A 21,144-nucleotide genomic window follows, 5' to 3' on the forward strand; every position below is an offset into this window, starting at 1 on the left:
ATAAATAAATAAATAAATAAATAAATAAAATGTAAGTCAGAAGCTTAGAATAAGTTCTAGGTCCCTAAACAAAACATTTCAAGAGGACTCTCATTCACTTCCCTACACTAATATATTCCTCTTCATTCTCTTCCCTACACTAATATATTCCTCTTCAGTATGAATTCTAAATGGATAGCCTTTTTACTTGAACCCAATGCATTTAAAAGATGCCTTTCCTACTAATTACACCTCTTGTAGGAGTCATATAAAAGATATTAAGATCTATGAATGTTTTTGAATTGATAATGAAAAAAGTTTTCTCAATAAATAAGGTTTAGAGAAGACAGAATATACAGAAGAACAAATCTGAAATGACTCTATAGATTTTCCTTTAACAAAAAGAGAGGATTTGAAGAAGACAAAATTCAACTATCTACATACACACACACACAAAAGTAGTCAGCCTATCCGAACCTGCCAACTAGGAGATTTTTTTAAAGGTAATTCAGGAAGATAACACAAATGGTCAGCATTTAAGATCTCAGATCAAATTTTGGATGTTTTAATAATTCAGCATGTAAGGAGCAAGCATAGTATTTTCCATGCATATTTTACTAGTTAAAATTGTTAACTATCCAGTGAGCATGTCTCTGTGGAAGGACTCACACTCCATAAGCATCTATTGATAAAATATTAACAGCAGAGAGTCTTTTATTTAAGCATTCTCAAAATAAAAAAAAGACTACCTACAGCATATAATTAAAATATTATATTTTTAGCATCAAAAGATACAAATCTAGTTCCCAGATATAATATTAGTTACAAATAAACAAAAAATAAAAATAAAAAGCAAAACTTTAAGTTGTAGAATTTACAAACTTAGCCAAGAAGTAAGAGATGCAGCAATCTGAACAATGAGTTACCACGGGGTGAGCGTCTCATATGACTAGCTCTGAAATGTGTGGATTGAGAGTCAGGTGCAAATATTTGTCTTTACTTATGTTGTCTCAACCACAAGGTCCATAGCTACCTGTTCATGGTAGAAAAATAAACTAAGTACTATATATAAACAAGTTTGTTAGCAGAAAGGGCCATAACACTCCAAAGTTAGTTCTTCTGAAGAATTCATAGGAACTAAACAGAACAATAAGTTAGGGTCCGGCACAGTGGCTCATGCCTGTAATCCCAGCACTTTAGGGGCTGAGGAGGGTGGATCACTTGAGACCAGGAGTTCGAGACCAGTCTGGCCAATATGGCAAAACCCTGTCTCTGCTAAAAATATAAAAATTAGCCGGACATGGTGGCCACACCTGTAGTCCCAGCTACTCAGAAGGCTGAGGCAGAAGAATCAGTTGATCCTGGGAGGCAGAAGTTGCAGTGCTCTGAGATCGAGCCATTGCACTCCAACCTGAGCAACAGAGCAAGACTCTGTCTCAAAAAAAAAAAAAAAAAAGAAAGAAAAGAAAAGAAAAGAGGGCCCATATGTTTAGTACACTGCACAGAGATTTTTTTAAAAAATCAAAACCTACAAGATGGAATTAGTACCTGTGGGAGGAAAGATACTTTCTTTCTCAGATACCTACTAACCATAAAGCCTAGCTATAAACACACGTCAGAAAGTCAGAAATACTTTAAGACAATCAAATTTTAAAACAAATTATGTTACTCCATTTTGTCCATTTAAAAGGCAGACAACCCAGACCCTGAAGGCTGATGAAAATAGTCAAACTCAACATATAATGACATCAATGATTTAATCCTTTCATTATAAAAAGAATCAAAGACCATTCACATTAGTAGGCAAAATCTTAAAAAAGAAACTGGAGGGAGACCTTGCATTTATATTATACTATATGATCAAGCTGTTTCCAAAAACCAAAGCTCACTGTCTAAAAATTGAACATGGAGTCTGTTAAAATTGCTCCTTGTGTGTCTTGGTTGAAAGAAATGTTGGAGGTAACTAAATGAACTGGCTTATACTCAAAAGGCTTAAGCCATTATGGTCCACTGGCATAAAATATATAAAAATGCCAAATAGTTAATGTCACTATTAGGACCAACAATAGTTGGTTAAAGCTGCATTGTCAGCAACGGAGAATGTAATTTTAGAAATATAATGAAAACTCTTCTATGATGATTCATAAAAATAATGTATATGGAATGAGATGGTGTGGGAAAGGTGTACAGCATTCCAAAATAACATTTGATCCCAGGTGGTACTGTTTGAATATGTGTTCCCCCAAATCTCATGTTGAAATTTGATCCTCAGTGTTGGAGGTGGGGCCTAATGGGAGGTGTCTGGGTCATGGCTGTAGATCCTTCATGAATGACTTGGTGCTGTCATCACACAAATGAGTGAATCTTCACTCTTAGTTCCTGTGAAAACTATTTTTTAAAAGAGCCTAGTACCTGCCTCTCTCCTCTCTCTTGCCTCCTATTTCACCTTGTGATTTCTGAACACAGCAGCTCCTCTTTTCTTTCCACCATGACTGGAGGCAGGCTGAGTCCCTCACCAGAAACAGAGGCTGATGCAATGCTTCTTGTATAGCCTGCTGTGGTAATTTAAAAATTACCCATCCTCGGATGTTCCTTTATAGTAAATGCAAACAGACCAAGACATCCAGTTATATACAAAAGGATACTGAGCATTCTCTTCCAGGCTTCAGGAGCCGCAGATTACAGTGCAGACATGGTCAAGTCCAAGAACCACACCACACAAAACTGGTCCCGAATATGGCACAGAAATTGCCTCAAGAAACTCCAATCACAAAGATATGAATCTCTTAAGGGGTGGACCCTAAGTTCCTGAGGAACATGTGCTTTGCCAAGAAGCACAACAAGAAGGGCCTAAAGAAGATTCAGGCCAAGAATGCCAAGACCATGAGTGCACGTGCCGAGGCTATCAAGGCCCTCGTAAAGCCCAAGGAGGTTAAGCCCGAGATCCCAAACGGTGTCAGCCACAAGCTCCATCAACTTGCCTACATTGCCCACTCCAAGCTTGGGAAGCATGCTCGTGCCCACAGTGCCAAAGGGCTCAGGCTGTGCCAGCCAGAGATGGCCAAGGCTAAGGATCAAACCAAGGCCCAGGCTGCAGCTCCAGCTTGAGTTCCAGCTCAGGCTCCCAAAGGTGCCCAGGCCACTACAAAGGGTTCAAAGTGGAGATCTCCATCTGCCAATATGAGAACAGAAGGACTGGTGTGACCCGCCCTGCACTGCCGTCTGCAGAGGGCTGGTGTCCTCCTGTGCTATTTGTACAAATAAACCTGAGGCAGGATTTGTTTAAAAAAAAAAAAAAAGCGTATTGCCATATTGCCTATTGAGATCTGACAAATTATTCTTGGCCACAATGTATTAAAAAGTAACACTCCTCCCCTACCCACCCCCCAAAAAGTATGGATTTTTAAAGTCTGAAGGTATCAAGGAAATTTTCTAATTTAGCCTCTTATTTAAACGAAGTCTTACACTACAGTGATTTTCTAAGTTTATAATTTAGAAAACAGAATCCTCTCCCATCATTTCCTTTTCTCTACAATTTATCTGGTAAGGAATCTGGGCTCTTCATTATTCATTATTGCATGAGCTGGACTCGGTAGCAATCAGGAAACAGCTTCATTTTTCTCCCATCACTGCATTCAACCATTCTGTCAGGTCTCTCCTCCTCTAGCCTTGACAGTGTCTCTTTCAGATTTCTTTTCATGATAACAATTTTGTCATCCAGTATTAAAAAGTTCAGTCTCATCTAACTCAAAGCATTAATCTAATACTTGATTTGGAGCGTCCCCTCCTGTCAGCTCAGGAATGACTCCAGTGTGAGGGGAAGAGAAGCTGTGAGAAGACACAAGGGAGGACTCTGTTCTGGTTTTTTATATTCCTTTCTTCTCTCCCTATCCCACCCTCAACCTTGCCCTTTCATTTCTGAATCCCGGGAGATGGCAGGGATCAAAAAAGGAGCTAATGTATAATTCTCATTTGACTATCAGATGTCCTCCATCATAGCATCCTTCCAAATATTGGATCTCATTAAGTACATTTGCAGATTCTTCGGAGACTCTCAACAAGTTCCTATGCCCCACACGTTTCCTTCAATAGACAATGAGCTCTTTAGCCGACCGCTCAGAATCACCCGCACACCTCAGCTTTGCCCCAGTAGGCAGCCCTCTTAGGGTCCACTTGACTCACAGGAAGTACAATGGACATGCAGCTTGACAAATTGCTGACTCCTTCCTCCTTGCCCTGCAGTCAAAGGCAGCTCTACTTTGATTTCTATCCTTTGTCTTTTCCAGAAGAGAAGCAGAGACCTATTATTATCACACTTTGCTTCAAATTATGGAGAGTCACATGTCAGTTTCTCTCAAGAAAAAACTCACTTTCTGCTCAGCTAGATGCAAGGGGAAACCCCACTGGTTTTTGCAATTTGGCAAACATCCAGTCAGGGACTGAGATGACATTCTACCATTTTGTAGATGACTATAACCTCTATACGCAGTACTCTTGTGGTTTCCCAACACGTGATTTGGTGGTGAGGGAAGCATCTGCCTCCCTTCCCTGTAAAAGAGGTCTGAATAGGCCAGAGGCAGATCACAGACCAGTTGGTGGTCTGGCCAATTTTCAGTAATTCCTATGGAATTGGATCCAGCACCAATCTCTGAAGTATGGAGGAGATTATCACTCAATGTCCCAAGCTTTGAGGTCTCAAATTCTAAGACAAGAGGACATCTCCCATTCCACATGTTCTTATAGATTCAAAGTGGCCTTTTAATAAAGTGTCTTAAATGAAAATTTATCTTTCTGAATTGCCACCCAACTAACTGGGGAGGAGAAATCCAAAATAAAAGGCTTAACGACCTCACTCCAAATGACTCTGTCCCTTTACAATGAAATTGTTCTTTTGAGCTTCTGTGATCTAGTCTATGTGGAAAGGGCATAAGGCAAAGGTAATTAAAAGGTTCGTGAGAGCAAGAGCAGTGCAGCATTATCCTAACTGCATTCTTCCTGGTGTGAATAAATTAATGTGTTTCATTCACTACCCTGGCAAACTAGTCCAGGTACTGTATCACACTAGAACATAAAAACCCTTACATAGTAAAAGTGGTAAATGTATTCTGAATTAACAATGAATTAGGACACTGTCAGTATTTCTACTAGCTAATTAGAAAAGCTAGAGTCCTTATATTTGGAAGATGGATTCACTGACACTTTCTTTAGGATTTAGGAACATAAAATCAAACCATAAATACTGTGTTTGCTTTTGGTGGTTTTGTGGGGGATTATTTCGGGATTTTTGTTTGTTTGTTTAGTATTTCTGAGACTGAGTTTTGCTCTGTCGCCCAAGCTGGAGTGCAGTGGTGAGATCTCAGTTCACTGCAAGTTCAAGTGATTCTCATGCCTCAGCCTCCCAAGTAGCATGTGCCACAATACTTATCTGAATAATTAGGAACATAAAGTCAGACAGACTCGTTAATCATCCAATGCCAGTAAGTATTAGATGAATAAATAAATCAATGAAATACTTTTTCAGTTTTGTACTATGTCAGAAACCATAGTCAAATTATGCATCCTCTCGAAGCCTCAATTTTCATCTATGTAAAATACACAAAAAGAATACCCACTTCAGTGATTCTCAATCACAGTACATATTAAAAACCAAATAGTTTCTGATTCAGTAGGTCTGAGGCAAGACCTGGACAACTGCATTTAAGCTTCATGAATATTTGGAAACTGACCCATGGCTGAGAACGACTATGCTCCCTCTGAGGGCTGTTGTGAGGATTAAATGAGATACTGTCTGAAGGCATTTCATGTATTAGCACACGCTTAATACATATAAATGTATACATTATACACTTCTTTTTATAACACTTTATACATATTTATTCAGTAAATTATGTAATACATTTAAGAATTAATAAGCAAATTATTAAAGCAGTGGTTCTCAAACTTCAGCATGATTCTAATGGGGGACTCAGAAAATACAAATTGACAGACCCCACCCTCAGAGCTTCTGACTCAGTAGATCTGAGAGGAAGCTCAAGAATTGCCTTTCCAACAAGTTCCCAGGTGATGCCAGTCCAGGGATGACACTTTGAGAACCACTACCTAACAAACATTTTAATCATATTTGTGATGGCTCATTTTATGGGTCAACTTGACTGGTCCATAGAGTGACCAGATACTTGGTTAAACATTATTTTGGATGCATCTATGAGGGTGTTTCTGGATGAGATTAACATTCAAATCTGTAGGCAAAGTTAAGTAGATTGTCCTGCCTAATATGGGTGTGCATCATCCAATCCTTTAGAGGCCTGAATAGAACAAAAAGGAGAAGTAGGTCAGAATCTTTGAGCTGGGACGTCAGTCCTTTGCATTCAGGCTGGAACTATATCACCAGCCACTCTTCTGAGTCTCCAGTTTGCAGACAGTAGATAGGGGATTTCTCAGTCTCCAAAATCACAAGAGCCAATGCCTTATAAATCTCTTTCGGTATGTATATATATATGTGTGGGTGTGTTTGTGTGTATCTGTCTGTGTGTGTGTGTTCTACTGATTCTGTTTCTCTGGCGAACTCTACTACAATATCTAAGAAATTATGTACATATAAAATTTAAAATGATAGGCAGAAAATACAATATCAAAATGCAATATTTTAGATGTCTGGAGGTTAATTTTTTTTTGTTTGGTGACTTGAAATATAGTCTCATATGATTATTCCCTTCTCAACAAGGTCTTAACTGACACCTTTCCCCTAGGGTGAATGGGAAGACTACATCTTTGCAGTTCCACTATACCATATATTGACTTAAGATATATGATAGCACTTAATAGCCTTGAATTGAAATGGACTAATAAGGCATTACTTCCTATCTTTAATAGAAAGCAAAGTCCTTGAAGGCAGAAATCAGATCATAGTTATCTATGTACTCCAAGGGCCTAGCACAGTGCCTGCAGACAGTCAATAGAATGCTTAATGAATGCATGAAATAGAGTAAATTACTCTACTCAATTTGGAATACAGTAAGTTTTGTGATTTTTTTTAAGTCTTACGGTAACTCCACGGGAAAGTCTAGATGTAGATAGAGTCATCTCTCAGTTCTTTTATTAAAGCAGTGGTTCTCAAAATGCAGAGCTGGGGCAGGCTGCTATGCCCTAGAAGATATTTGGCTATGTCAGGAGACATTTTTGTATGTCACAACTGAAGAGGGTCCTAAAAACATCTAGCGAATGAAAGTCAGGGATGCTGCTAAACATCCTGCAATGCCCAGGACAGCCACTGACAACAAAACGTTCAGCCCAAAATGTCAAAGGTGCCTAGGTTGGGAAACTCAGCATTAGAAGAATGCAACTGAGCTAATTAAGCAAGGTCCTAACCCTTTTCCCATCACCCTCCTAAACAAATGTTCGGCCTTAAGTAAAAGAATATCAATAGCAGCAACTTACACGTGTATAACAATTTGTTTTACAGATAACATTTTGCAACCTGGGGCTCAAGGTCACAAGGGCTCAAGTTAGTGGTAGATTAGGAGTAAAATGTATGCTTATCCTGAGCCAAACACTCTCAAACACTTTCTTCTTAACTCCTGGCCAGTTCATTCATCATTTAATCTGAACCTCATCAGTAGCTGCTTAATCACTTCTTTCTCATGTTACCTCAACTTCTGAGCCTAGACAAGTTCACCTGTGTCAACAGATCCCTTTCTTCCAGTTGTTGTTTTGGTAATAAATTTTTGTGATTTTCTTTAATTCAGTTACGTGGCTTAGCTGTTTTTCACATTAGGCATCTTTTAAAATATATATTAATTCTAATATAAAACATTTTGCAATAAAGCCTGATTGAAAGATAATGAAATGGCATCTTTCACAGTCAAGAGCAGGACAAATAACCAGTTGTGACCTTCCCTTTTTCCTTTTCAGTTGAGCCCTAAATTGCATTCCAAAGCCCCTGCTCCTGGAACAGCCTTCTGCAATCAACACAACCTCTTGGAGGTTTTACTGTCTCTGGCATTTGCAGGTTCCCTTGTTCTCACTCTCTCTCTGTGTTTCCTTGCTGTGAAAAACATGTTGACCATCAGGCATATGGCAGAATAATTGTATTTCAGGCAAGCCAATGTGGGAAACTGGAAGGCAAATCTGGTCATTTGTGGATATACACAGGACAAAGAAAAATGAGTATAGAAAAACAGAGGCTGTCCTGGAGGTAAGCTGAAGCTGAAGGTAATTTACTTGATAGAGCACCGTTGCTGTAAGACAAAGCAAACTTTGACTATGCTGCAGCACTCTCATATCCAAAAAAGCGGAGTTAGGAGAAGGAAGGAAAGAAGGGATGAAGGAAAGAAGAAGGGATGAAGGGAGGGAAGGAGGGAGGGAGGGAGGTAACAGGGAGAAAGAAAGGGATGGAGTAAAGGAGAAGGGGAGATGGAATGAGCATTTATTGAATACCCACTACATATAACTTTGCTGTTTGTTATGTCATTTAATCCTCACTATAGTCCTGTAAGGTAGGTAATATTGTCTCCATTTTTTTCAGATAAGGAGAGTGAAGTTGAAAGAGGTTAAGTAATGTGCCCAAAATCACAGAGCTGGGATTGGAACATATATCTGTCCAATCCAAAAGTCCCCCCCACCAAAAAAAAAAAAAGAAAGAAAAGAAAATGGTTAGGTTCTGGAAAGATGTGGGGGGGTTTTGTCCCCACACCCAGAGATAGATGTTTTCAAAATTTTTTTAAAAACATATTAAGAAAAATCATTTGGGGAACATTGTACCTGGCATGATAGAAAACTGAATTGAGATATGGGATTGTTCTTCCTGAAATAAGATATCTGGTTCATATACTTACTTCCTACCGGTTTTTTAAAAAATAGATAATATTTTTTACATTTATTTCTTTCACAAATAATTGGAAATACTAAGTGAAAGGCACTGTGCTAGTCACCACTGAAGGTATAACTGTGAACAAGACATGAAATTCACAGTCTAGTAGAGAAGAAAAGTAAACATGCAATTACAATAGAGTTTGATAAATATTGTAACAAGTGAAACCTCAAGGAGGTATGGGAACAAGTTAATACTGACAAAGAGTAATGCCAGCGTTTCAGGTTGAGGCTTAAGGCATGAGTAAGCAAAGTGAAAACCCCTTTCTTCCACAAAAGAAGTTAGAAGTCAACGTTCGGCTGGGCGCGGTGGCTCAAGCCTGTAATCCCAGCACTTTGGGAGGCCGAGACGGGCGGATCACGAGGTCAGGAGATCAAGACCATCCTGGCTAACATGGTGAAACCCCGTCTCTACTAAAAAATACAAAAGCTAGCCGGGCGAGGTGGCGGGCGCCTGTAGTCCCAGCTACTCGGGAGGCTGAGGCAGGAGAATGGCATAAACCTGGGAGGCGGAGTTTGCAGTGAGCTGAGATCCGGCCACTGCACTCCAGCCTGGGGGACAGAGCGAGACTCCGTCTCAAAAAAAAAACAAATAAATAAATAAATAAAAGTAAGTTCTTACTTAACAATAACATTAAATGTAAATAGACTAAACTCTCCAATCAAAAACACATAGAGCGGTTAAACCCACTTGATCACGGTGGAGTATCTTTCTGATATGCTGATGGATTTGATTGCTTAGTATTTTGTTAATAATTTTTGCATCTATGTTCATCAGGGATATTGTTCTGTAGTTTTCTTTTTTGTTATGTCTTTTTTTGGTTTTGGTATCAAGGTGATAACAAAGACAAGTAAAAAATGGAAAACTACAGGGCAATATCTCTGATGAATATTGATGCAAAATACTCAACAAAATACTAGCAAACCAAACTTAACAATACATTAGAAAGATCATTTAAAATGACCAAGTGGGATTTACCCCTGGGATGCAAGAATAGTTCAACATATGCAAATCAAGCAATGTGATACATCATATTAACAGAATGGAGGATAAAAATCATATGATCATTTCAATTGATGCTGAAAAAGCATTTTATAAAAGTCAACATCCTTTCATGATTAAAAAAAAAAATCCTCCAAAAACTGGGGATAGAAGGAACACAACTCAACATAATAATAGCCACATATGATAGATCCATAGCTAGTATCTACTGAATGGGGAAAAACCAAAAGCCTTTCCTCTAAGATATGGAACATGACAAGGATGCCCACTGTCAACACTGTTATTCAACATAGTACTGGAAGTTCTAGCCAGAGCAATCAGACAAGAGAAAAATATAAAGGGCAACCAAACTGGAAAAGAAGAAGTCAAATTATCCTTGTTTGCAGATGATATGATCTTATATTTGGATAAACCTAAAGATTCTATTAGAAAACTATTAGAGTTGAGGCAGGGCGCGGTGGCTCAAGCCTGTAATCCCAGCACTTTGGGAGGCCGAGATGGGCGGATCACGAGGTCAGGAGATCGAGACCATCCTGGCGAACATGGTGAAACCTCGTCTCTACTAAAAAATACAAAAAACTAGCCGGGCGAGGTGGCGGGCGCCTGTAGTCCCAGCTACTTGGGAGGCTGAGGAGGGAGAATGGCGTAAACCTGGGAGGCGGAGCTTGCAGTGAGCTGAGATCCGGCCACTGCACTCCAGCCTGGGTGACAGAGCGAGACTCCATCTCAAAAAAAAAAAAAAAAGAAAACTATTAGAGTTGATAAATTCAGTAAAGTTTCAGGATACAAAATTAACATAAAAATCAGTAACATTTCTATATGCTAACAGTGAACAATGCAAAAAAGAAATTTAAAAAGTAATCCCATTATAATAGCCACACATAAAATTAAATACTTAGGAATTAACCAAAGAAATGTAAGATCTCTAAAATGAAAACTATAAAATACTGATGAAAGAAATTGAAGAGGACACCAAAAAATTAAAATATATGAATATTGTTAAAATGTCCATACTATGCAAAGCAATCTACAGATTCAATGCAATCCCTATCAAAATAACAATGACATTGTTCACAGAAATAGAAAAAATAATCCTAAAATTTATATGAAACCACAGAAGACCCAGAATAGCCAAAGCTATCCCAAGCAAAAAGAACAAAACTGGAGGAATCACATTACCTGATTTCAAATTATACTACAGAGCTACAGTAAGTAAAACAGCATGGTACTGTCATAAAAGTAGACACATAGAGTAATGGAACAGAATAGAGAACCCAGAAAGAAATCTACACACCTGCAGTGAACTCATTTTCAACAAAGGTGCCAAAGATACATACTAGGAGAAAGTGATTCTCCTCAACAAATAGTGCTGGGAAAACAAGATATCTATATACAGAAGAATGAAACTAGACCCCTATCTCTCATCATATATACAAATCAAATCAAAATGGATTAAAGAAATCTAAGACCTCAAACCATGAAACTACTACAAGAAAACATCGGGAAAACTCTCCAGGACATTGATCTGGGCAAAACTTTCTTGAGCAATATCCCACAAGCACAAGGAACCAAAGTAAACATGTACAAATGGGATCATATTAAGTTTAAAAGTTTCTACACAGCAAAGGATACAATCAATAAACTAAAGAGATATCCCACAGAATGGAAGAAAATATTTGCAAGCTACCCCTCTGACAAGGGATTAATAACCACAATACACAAGGAACTCAACTCTAGAGGAAAATGTCTATTAATCCAATCAAAACATGGGCAAAAGATTTGAACTGACATTTCTCAAAAGAAGACACAGAAATGGCAAACAGGCATATGAAAAGTTGCTCAAAACCATTGCTCATCAGAGAAATACAAATCAAAACTAAAATGAGATATCATCTCACCCCAGTTAAAATGACTTATCTCCAAAAGACAGGCAATAACAATTGTTGGCATGGATGTGGAGAAAAGGGAACTCTTGTACACTTTTGGTAGGAATTAGTACAACCACGAAGAAGAACAGTTTGGAGGTTCCTCAAAAAACTAAAAGTTGAGTTACTATATGATCCAGCAATCCCACTGCTAGATATATATCCAGAAAAAAAGGAAATTAGTATATCCAAGAGATATATGCACTCTTATGTTTTTTGCCGCATTGTTTACGACAGTTAAGATTTGGAAGCAACCTAAGTATCCATCAACAGATGAATGGATAAAGAAAATGTGGAACATATACACAATGGAGTACTATTCAGCCATAAAAAAAGATGAGATCCTGTCATTTGCAACAACATAGATGGAACTGGGGATTATTATGCTAAGTGAAATAAGCAGGCACAGAAAGATGAGTGTCACATGTTTTCACTTATTCATGGGATCTAAAAATCAAAACAATTGAACTCGTGGAGATAGAGAGTAGAAAGAGTTACCAGAGGCTGAGAAGGGTAGTTGGGGGATGGAGGGAAGTGGAGCTAATTAATGAGTACAAAAAAATAGAAAGAATTAATAAGACATACTATTTGATAGCACAACAGGGTGACTATACATTTTAAAATAAGAAAAAAATGTAACTGGATTGTTTGTAACTCAATGAATAAATGCTTGAGAGGATGAATACCCTATACTTCATGATGTGCTTATTTCATATTGCATGCCTATATTAAGACATCTCACATACACCATAAATACATACACCTACTGTGCACCCACAGGAATTAAAAATAAATACAACACTTTAGATCTTTACATTGAGACTATTTCAAGTTGCATCATTTAAAAACTATACTGAGCCCAAGTCACATGAATTTTACAACCAATATTAAAGAAAGTAAGAAAAACTGACATCATAAGTGGAGATATATCAGCTTTTAAAAAAATCCCAAAATGAAGTTCTGAAGGGAAAAAAAAGAACATGTTTAAATATAGCATGACAGTATTCTAAGCCAGATCCAAATGTCAGTAGTGTCTCCAAATGAAATGTTAAAAGAATTACCCCATTTTGTATTTTATTATCTGACTGCTTATACAGTAGAAAAATAGTAAGACTAAAAAAGTTAGAAAAGCTGAATTTTGGTCTTAATATTATTTTATTCATTGGTCAGCATTTTTTAAACTATCAGTATGTCAACTGTAAAATGGCATTCAAAATTATAATGAAATCATCAAGTGATATGTAAATTCATAGTAAGCAATATAAATTCTATGCTTTCTTATCGTTAGAAATAGGAAAAGTAACATTTTCAAATTTTCTCTGCCTTTTGAAAATTAATTAGCTAACATTTATGAAGTTTTTATACCTTGGAAGAAAACTAATGTTGTAACAGAAAAAGGCAGAGGGAAGATGGTACCTTTTTTTAAATCATGTTAGTAAAAAAGACAGATTATTAAACTAATGATGTTAACCAGTAACAACCTGAAAATAAAGTCAATATTTATTTTTTTCATAAACAATTAATGAGGGTGGATAAAGTCAATATTTCAGTGTATATTTTGCCCCTGATTTCAGTAAAACATATAAGGCTGAAAACAAATTATAAATTCATTTTAAAACGCATAAAATTATATTTGGTATTACAACTCTGAAGTTTTTAGTATGACCATTTTCAATAAATTACTTTTTGTTAACCAAGACTGACCCAAAATAAGAAAATATATCAAAAGAAGAAAGAAAGGGAGGTAAGGAGGGAGACAGGGAAGGAAAGATACCTCTTCAAATGCTTCAGAAATAATTCTAGAGTAATGAGTTTTAAAGATTCCAAATGTGGAAAAGTCATCTATTAAGTATTAACTAGAGACTAACTCCAGGTTGACAGTGATGCATTCTCTGGAAAAGACTTTGCCTAAGGGCAGTTTTTCAGACTTTATTCACACACACACATCCGATCCCCTTGTCTATATTTTTAAATCAGAAATTTTCCTGCCCAAAGCATACCAGATGTCAATATTTCAAAACATCTCAAAGGCCCTGACCCATAAATTATTTATTCCCTGTGGATCATAGAACCAACTTTTTCACTACAAAAACAACTTTTGATTAGTTAGATAGTTCCCTATTTGAAATCTGAAAGAAATGAAAATTATAATAGTTAATTGATTATCCAGAAATAGACTCATGGTATTGATTATTCATGCATGATCTGAAAACTCTTACTACTACAGAAAGAAGCAATATGTACTCTGAACTATGTCTGTAAATTTCAGCTCACTGACTGGCAACAGTAATCTTCCATCCATTTGCATAATTTTTTTAAAAACTGCATCTTAAAACTCATTATGTGTTCATTTAACAAATAATTATCAAACACTTTCTAAGTGCTAGGCACCAATAGAAAGATTTAATACTCTCTGCTTTCAAGAAGTTTATGGCTTAATTTTATATTCATGTATAAATGTACCATCAATAAAGGAAGAATAGGACAGAAAGAAAACTGAATATTTGAAATATAAGCCTTAAAAGTTCCTGTTAGAAGGAGATAATTTAGTATCACATTCATCTGTACCTTTTCCCTTAGAACTCAAGCTAATATTACATATCTGACCTATTGACTAGCTGTCTGAGAATTTGTAACATCATTCAAAAAGAACACTATTAAGATTTACAGCTAATATCAAATCTTCTAATAACCAATTGGTACAAGTCCCTGAATGTATTAATAGCAAATTCACTTTTTCTTTTTCTTTCATGGGCCCACATTTAACCTTTAGACTCAGATGATACTGAATTTCTTCAAACTAAAGTGATAGTTCAACACAGTAGACACACACACACACACATACACACACACAATGTAATGTTCACAGGAGAAAACTGAATCCCTGAACAGATCAATAATGAGCTCTGAAATTGAGGCAGTCATAAATAGCCTACCAACCAAAAACAAAGTTGAAGTTGCACCAGACAGATTCACACCTGAATTCTACCAGATGTACAAAGAAGAGCTGGTAGCATTCCCACTAAAACTATTCCACAAAATTGCGAAAGGGAGAGTAACTCCTCTCTAACTCATTTTATGAGGCCAGCATCATCCTGATACCAAAACCTGGCAGAAACAAAACAGAAAAAGAAAACTTCAGGCCAATATCCTTGATGAACATCCATGCAAAAATCCTTAGCAAAATACGGTCAAACCAAATCCAGCAGCACATCAAAAAGCTTATCCACCATGATCAAGTAGGTTTTATCCCTGGGATGCAAGGTTGGTTCAACATATGCAAATCAATAGTGATTCATCACATAAACAGAACTAAAAACAAAAACCACGTGATTATCTCAATAGATGCAGAAAGGGCTTTTGATAAAATTCAACATCCATTCATGTTAAAAACTCTCAATAAGCTAGGTAGTGAAGGACCCTACCTCAAAATAATAAGAGCCATATACAGCAAAACCANTATAAGGCTGAAAACAAATTATAAATTCATTTTAAAACGCATAAAATTATATTTGGTATTACAACTCTGAAGTTTTAGTATGACCATTTTCAATAAATTACTTTTGTTAACCAAGACTGACCCAAAATAAGAAAATATATCAAAAGAAGAAAGAAAGGGAGGTAAGGAGGGAGACAGGGAAAGAAAGATACCTCTTCAAATGCTTCAGAAATAATTCTAGAGTAATGAGTTTTAAAGATTCCAAATGTGGAAAAGTCATCTATTAAGTATTAACTAGAGACTAACTCCAGGTTGACAGTGATGCATTCTCTGGAAAAGACTTTGCCTAAGGGCAGTTTTCAGACTTTATTCACACACACACATCCGATCCCCTTGTCTATATTTTAAATCAGAAATTTTCCTGCCCAAAGCATACCAGATGTCAATATTTCAAAACATCTCAAAGGCCCTGACCCATAAATTATTTATTCCCTGTGGATCATAGAACCAACTTTTCACTACAAAACAACTTTTGATTAGTTAGATAGTTCCCTATTTGAAATCTGAAAGAAATGAAAATTATAATAGTTAATTGATTATCCAGAAATAGACTCATGGTATTGATTATTCATGCATGATCTGAAAACTCTTACTACTACAGAAAGAAGCAATATGTACTCTGAACTATGTCTGTAAATTTCAGCTCACTGACTGGCAACAGTAATCTTCCATCCATTTGCATAATTTTTTTAAAACTGCATCTTAAAACTCATTATGTGTTCATTTAACAAATAATTATCAAACACTTTCTAAGTGCTAGGCACCAATAGAAAGATTTAATACTCTCTGCTTTCAAGAAGTTTATGGCTTAATTTTATATTCATGTATAAATGTACCATCAATAAAGGAAGAATAGGACAGAAAGAAAACTGAATATTTGAAATATAAGCCTTAAAAGTTCCTGTTAGAAGGAGATAATTTAGTATCACATTCATCTGTACCTTTTCCCTTAGAACTCAAGCTAATATTACATATCTGACCTATTGACTAGCTGTCTGAGAATTTGTAACATCATTCAAAAGAACACTATTAAGATTTACAGCTAATATCAAATCTTCTAATAACCAATTGGTACAAGTCCCTGAATGTATTAATAGCAAATTCACTTTTCTTTTCTTTCATGGGCCCACATTTAACCTTTAGACTCAGATGATACTGAATTTCTTCAAACTAAAGTGATAGTTCAACACAGTAGACACACACACACACACATACACACACACAATGTAATGTTCACAGGAGAAAACTGAATCCCTGAACAGATCAATAATGAGCTCTGAAATTGAGGCAGTCATAAATAGCCTACCAACCAAAACAAAGTTGAAGTTGCACCAGACAGATTCACACCTGAATTCTACCAGATGTACAAAGAAGAGCTGATAGCATTCCCACTAAAACTATTCCACAAAATTGCGAAAGGGAGAGTAACTCCTCTCTAACTCATTTTATGAGGCCAGCATCATCCTGATACCAAAACCTGGCAGAAACAAAACAGAAAAGAAAACTTCAGGCCAATATCCTTGATGAACATCCATGCAAAATCCTTAGCAAAATACGGTCAAACCAAATCCAGCAGCACATCAAAAGCTTATCCACCATGATCAAGTAGGTTTTATCCCTGGGATGCAAGGTTGGTTCAACATATGCAAATCAATAGTGATTCATCACATAAACAGAACTAAAACAAAACCACGTGATTATCTCAATAGATGCAGAAAGGGCTTTTGATAAAATTCAACATCCATTCATGTTAAAAACTCTCAATAAGCTAGGTAGTGAAGGACCCTACCTCAAAATAATAAGAGCCATATACAGCAAAACCACAGTCAGCATTATACTGAATGGACAAAAGCTGGAAGCATTCTCTTTGAAAACCAGCACAACCAGCACAAGACAAGGATGCCCTCTCTCACCACTCCTATTTAACACAGTATTGGAAGTCCTGGCCAGGGCAATCAGGCAAGAGAAAGAAACAGACATTCAAGACCAGCCTGGGCAGCATGGCAAAAACCCATCTCTACAANAAATCATCCAGATATGGTGGCACATGCCTATAGTCCCAGCTAATAGAGAGGCTGAGGTTTAAGGATCACTTGAGCCCAGGAGGTTGAGGCTGCAGTGAGCCATGTTCCCACCACTGCACTCCAGCCTGAGCAGCAGAATGAGATCTCAAAAAATATATATATATATTTATTTATTTATTTATATATATATTTATTTATATAGCCAGACAGGGTGGCACTTGCCTGTAGTCCCAGCTGCTTGGGAGGCTGAAATGGGAGGATGGCTTGAGCCTGGGAGGTGGAGGTTGCACTGAGCCAAGATCATGCCACTGCACTTCAACCTGGGCAATAGAGCCAGACTTTGTCTCAAAGAAAATGCCACAAAAAGAATAAAATACTAAGGAATAAACCTAATGGGGGGTGAAAGAGGTCTATAAGTAGAACTACAAAACACTGTTCAAAGAAATCACAGATGACACAAAGAAAAGGAAAATATTCCATGCTCATGGATAGAAAGAATCAATATTGTTAAAATGGCCATGCTGCCCAAAGCAACTTATAAATTCAATGCTAATCCTATTAAACTAACATTGATATCTTCACTGAACTAGAAAAAAAAAAATTCAACATTCATATAGAACCAAAAAAAGAACCCGAATAGTCAAGGCAATCCTACACAAAAAGAGTAAAGCTGGAGGCACCATGCTACCCAACTTCAAACTATACTACAGGGCTATAGTAACTAAAACACCATGGTACTATTACAAACACAGACACATAGACCAATGGAACAGAATAGAGAACCTAGAAATAAGATTTCACACCTACAACTATCTGATCTTCAGCAAACCTGACAAAAACAAGCAATGGGGAAAGTATTCCTTAAATGGTGCTGGGATAACTGGCTAACCATATGCAGAAGATTGAAACTGGACCTCTTTCTCACACCATATACAAAAATTAACTCAAGATGGATTAAAGGCTTAAATATAAAATCTAAAACTATAAAGTCCAGAAAGACAACATAAGTATTACCGTTCAGAACATAGGCATGGGCAAAGATTTCATGATGAAGTAGCCAAAAGCAATTGCAATAAAAGAAAAAATTGACAAATGGGATCTAGTCAACAAAAGAGCTTCTGCACAGAAAAAGAAACTATCAACAGAGTAAAAAGAAAACCTACAGAATACGAGGAAATTTTTGCAACTATGCATCCAACAAAGGTCTAATAACCAGCATCTATAAGGAACTTAAACAAATTTACAAGAAAAAAACAACCCCATAAAAAAGTAGGCAAATGACATGAACAGACACTTTTCAAAAGAAGACATACATGCACCAAACAATCATATGAAAAAAACATCAGCATCACTGACCATTAGAGAAATGCAAATCAAAACTACAATCTCACACCAGTCAGAATGGCTATTATTAAGAAGTTAAAAAATAACAGATGCTGGCAAGGTTGTGGAGAAAAAGGAACACTTACACACCGTTGGTGGGAATGTAAATTAGTTCCACCATTGTGGAAGACAGTGTGGCAATTCTTCAAAGAGCTAAACAGAGAGATAACACTTGACCCAGCAATCCCATTACTGGGTATATACCCAAAGGAATATAAATTGTTCTATTATAAAGACACATGTACACGTATGTTCACTGCAGCACTATTCACAATAGCAAAGACATGGAATCAACCTAAATTCCATCAATGATAAACTGAATAAAGAAAATGTGGCACATATACACCATGGAATACTATGCAGCTATGAAAATGAACAAGATTGTGTCCTTTACAGGGACATGAATGGAGCTGGAGGCCATCATCCTTAACAAACTAACACAGGAACAGAAAACCAAATACTGAGTGTTCCCACTCAGGGAGCTAAATGATGAGAACACAAGGACACATAGAGGGAAACAACACATACTGGGGCCTATTGAAGGGTGGAAGGTGGGAGGAGGGAGAGGATCAGGAAAATTAACTAATGGGTACTAGGCTTAATACCTGGGTGATGAAAGAACCTGTACAACAAACCCCCATGACACAAGTTCACCTATGTAACAAATCTGCACATGTACCCCAAGCTTAAAATAAAAGTTAAAAAAGACTATTCATAAACAAATATATATATAGTGTTCTTTACACTATTATATTTCCACAGAAAACTCAGTTAATTATGCCAGTTATGCTAAATCAATGCAACTGAATATTACCAAACCATTTAAAACAAAATTATGAAAACATATAAAAATATAGAGAAAATATATGTTTGATTCATTCAATAAATATTCATTTAGTATCTGTGATATGTCCAAAATTACACTTGACATTTTGGATTAAAGGATAAATTGCGCACAATCAAAATGCTTGCATTGCTCACAGCCTAGTAATGGGTATCTAGGAAGGGAGAGAAAGATTTGGAGCAATCCTAGGAAAGAGATGACAGTTTCTAGACAACTGGCTTGGAAATAGAGCACTGTTTTTTCAAGCGTCAATGTACAGGCTGACTGGCCTAAAACTAACTGATAGCATCATCAGAACAATTGTAGACAGATGTGGACCAGAGTGACACTCTAACCTGGGATGGTAAGCCACTGACTGATTTGCGGTCAGATTTTTGGTTCCTTTTGCTTCAGTGCAGAGGTAGGGCTGAAGACCCACATGAAGACTGAGAAAGGAGATAGATGTGTAAACTCTACATTTAAATTGATGTAAGAACACTAACAGGGGTATATGAAAGATGTTATGGGAGCAATGAGAAGGAAGTGCTTAATTTGAAAGTGGTAATGAGAAGATTGGGAATTTTACAGAGAAGTTGACATTTGTGCTTAATCTTGAAAAATAAATAGAAATTTTCAGAATTATACATGTGCACACACACACACATACAAACCATCCAAAACAATAACATCATGAAGGCAGAGAAGCATAAAAGAATGTGTGTGGCCCCCAGTATTTAGTGTGGTAGGATCATTAAGATTAGGGTGAATGTGGGAAGTGGTGGGAAATGAACCTGGAAGGGTAATTATAGGTCGGATTCTAGACTTGGATGCTTTGCTACAGAATTTTGATGTTGTCTTTTGTAGACAATGAAAAGTCATTATTGGATTTTAGGGATGAAATGACCAGATTTGTCTTTCAGGAGTGTCATAAGTGCATGAGTTTCTTAATTGCAGTAGCGTAAAAAATAAATTGGAGAAAATCTAGGTCGAAAGCAAGGAGACTCCTTCGTGCAGAGGTGGTCTAATCCATACTAGAAATGATGAACACTGACTCAGATCTGTGGCAGCAGAGATAGAGAAAAGTAGATACTTGGGATCAATAGCAGTGACTGACTTTATCAGGTTAAGCAGAGTCTGGAAAGAAGATGTGAGGGGGAATATGGAGTCGAGGATTCTCAGCTTGTGCAAGCAGACAGATAAAGATGTCATTATATAAAAGTACAACTATGAAAATTATACATGAACCAAGACTAGATGGTAACCTACAAAAATAAAGGAAAAAAAAGTTTAGTTAGAACAGTAGGACAGCTTGTTTTCCAAAACTTTTTCTTGTGTGTCTGAAATTGTTTGGAGCTACATCTAGTTTTAAATATTAACTCTGTAAAGTATTAGTTTTATAGTTTTGAGCAGGTTATTCAACCTCTGTGAATTGTCTCACCTAAATATTTATTTATTTATTCATCTTGTTTCAAAAACTATTTTAAGTAGTTTATAAAAATAAATACAATTCAGCAAAAAAAAGTACAGTCATATGCCACATAATGACATTTTAGTCAATGACAGACCACACGTAGAATAGTGGTCCCATAAGATTATGATATTGTAATTTTACTGTACCATTTTTATGTTAAGATATACAA

General features: G+C 36.7%; 1 protein-coding gene and 1 pseudogene across 3 annotated transcripts in view; one reads left to right on the forward strand and one right to left on the reverse strand.

Annotated features, from left to right (window-relative positions):
* SLC44A5 (solute carrier family 44 member 5) overlaps window positions 1-21,144 on the reverse strand; it is a 433,562-nt gene that overhangs the window by 385,586 nt on the left and 26,832 nt on the right. The window contains exon 1 of one of the 3 annotated variants that reach the window (XM_017888982.1): window positions 2,392-2,457. The exons of the other annotated variants lie outside the window; for them this stretch is intronic. The gene's annotated coding sequence lies outside the window, so the exon portion shown is untranslated. Of the gene's footprint in view, window positions 1-2,391; window positions 2,458-21,144 lie in introns of those variants that run through there. 3 annotated transcript variants of the gene reach the window in all.
* LOC108539995 (60S ribosomal protein L29-like) lies at window positions 2,672-3,183 on the forward strand (annotated as a pseudogene).

This window comes from Rhinopithecus bieti, unplaced genomic scaffold (assembly GCF_001698545.2).
Source record: "Rhinopithecus bieti isolate Rb0 unplaced genomic scaffold, ASM169854v2 scaffold_18142, whole genome shotgun sequence".
Classification (NCBI taxonomy): Eukaryota; Metazoa; Chordata; class Mammalia; order Primates; family Cercopithecidae; genus Rhinopithecus; species Rhinopithecus bieti.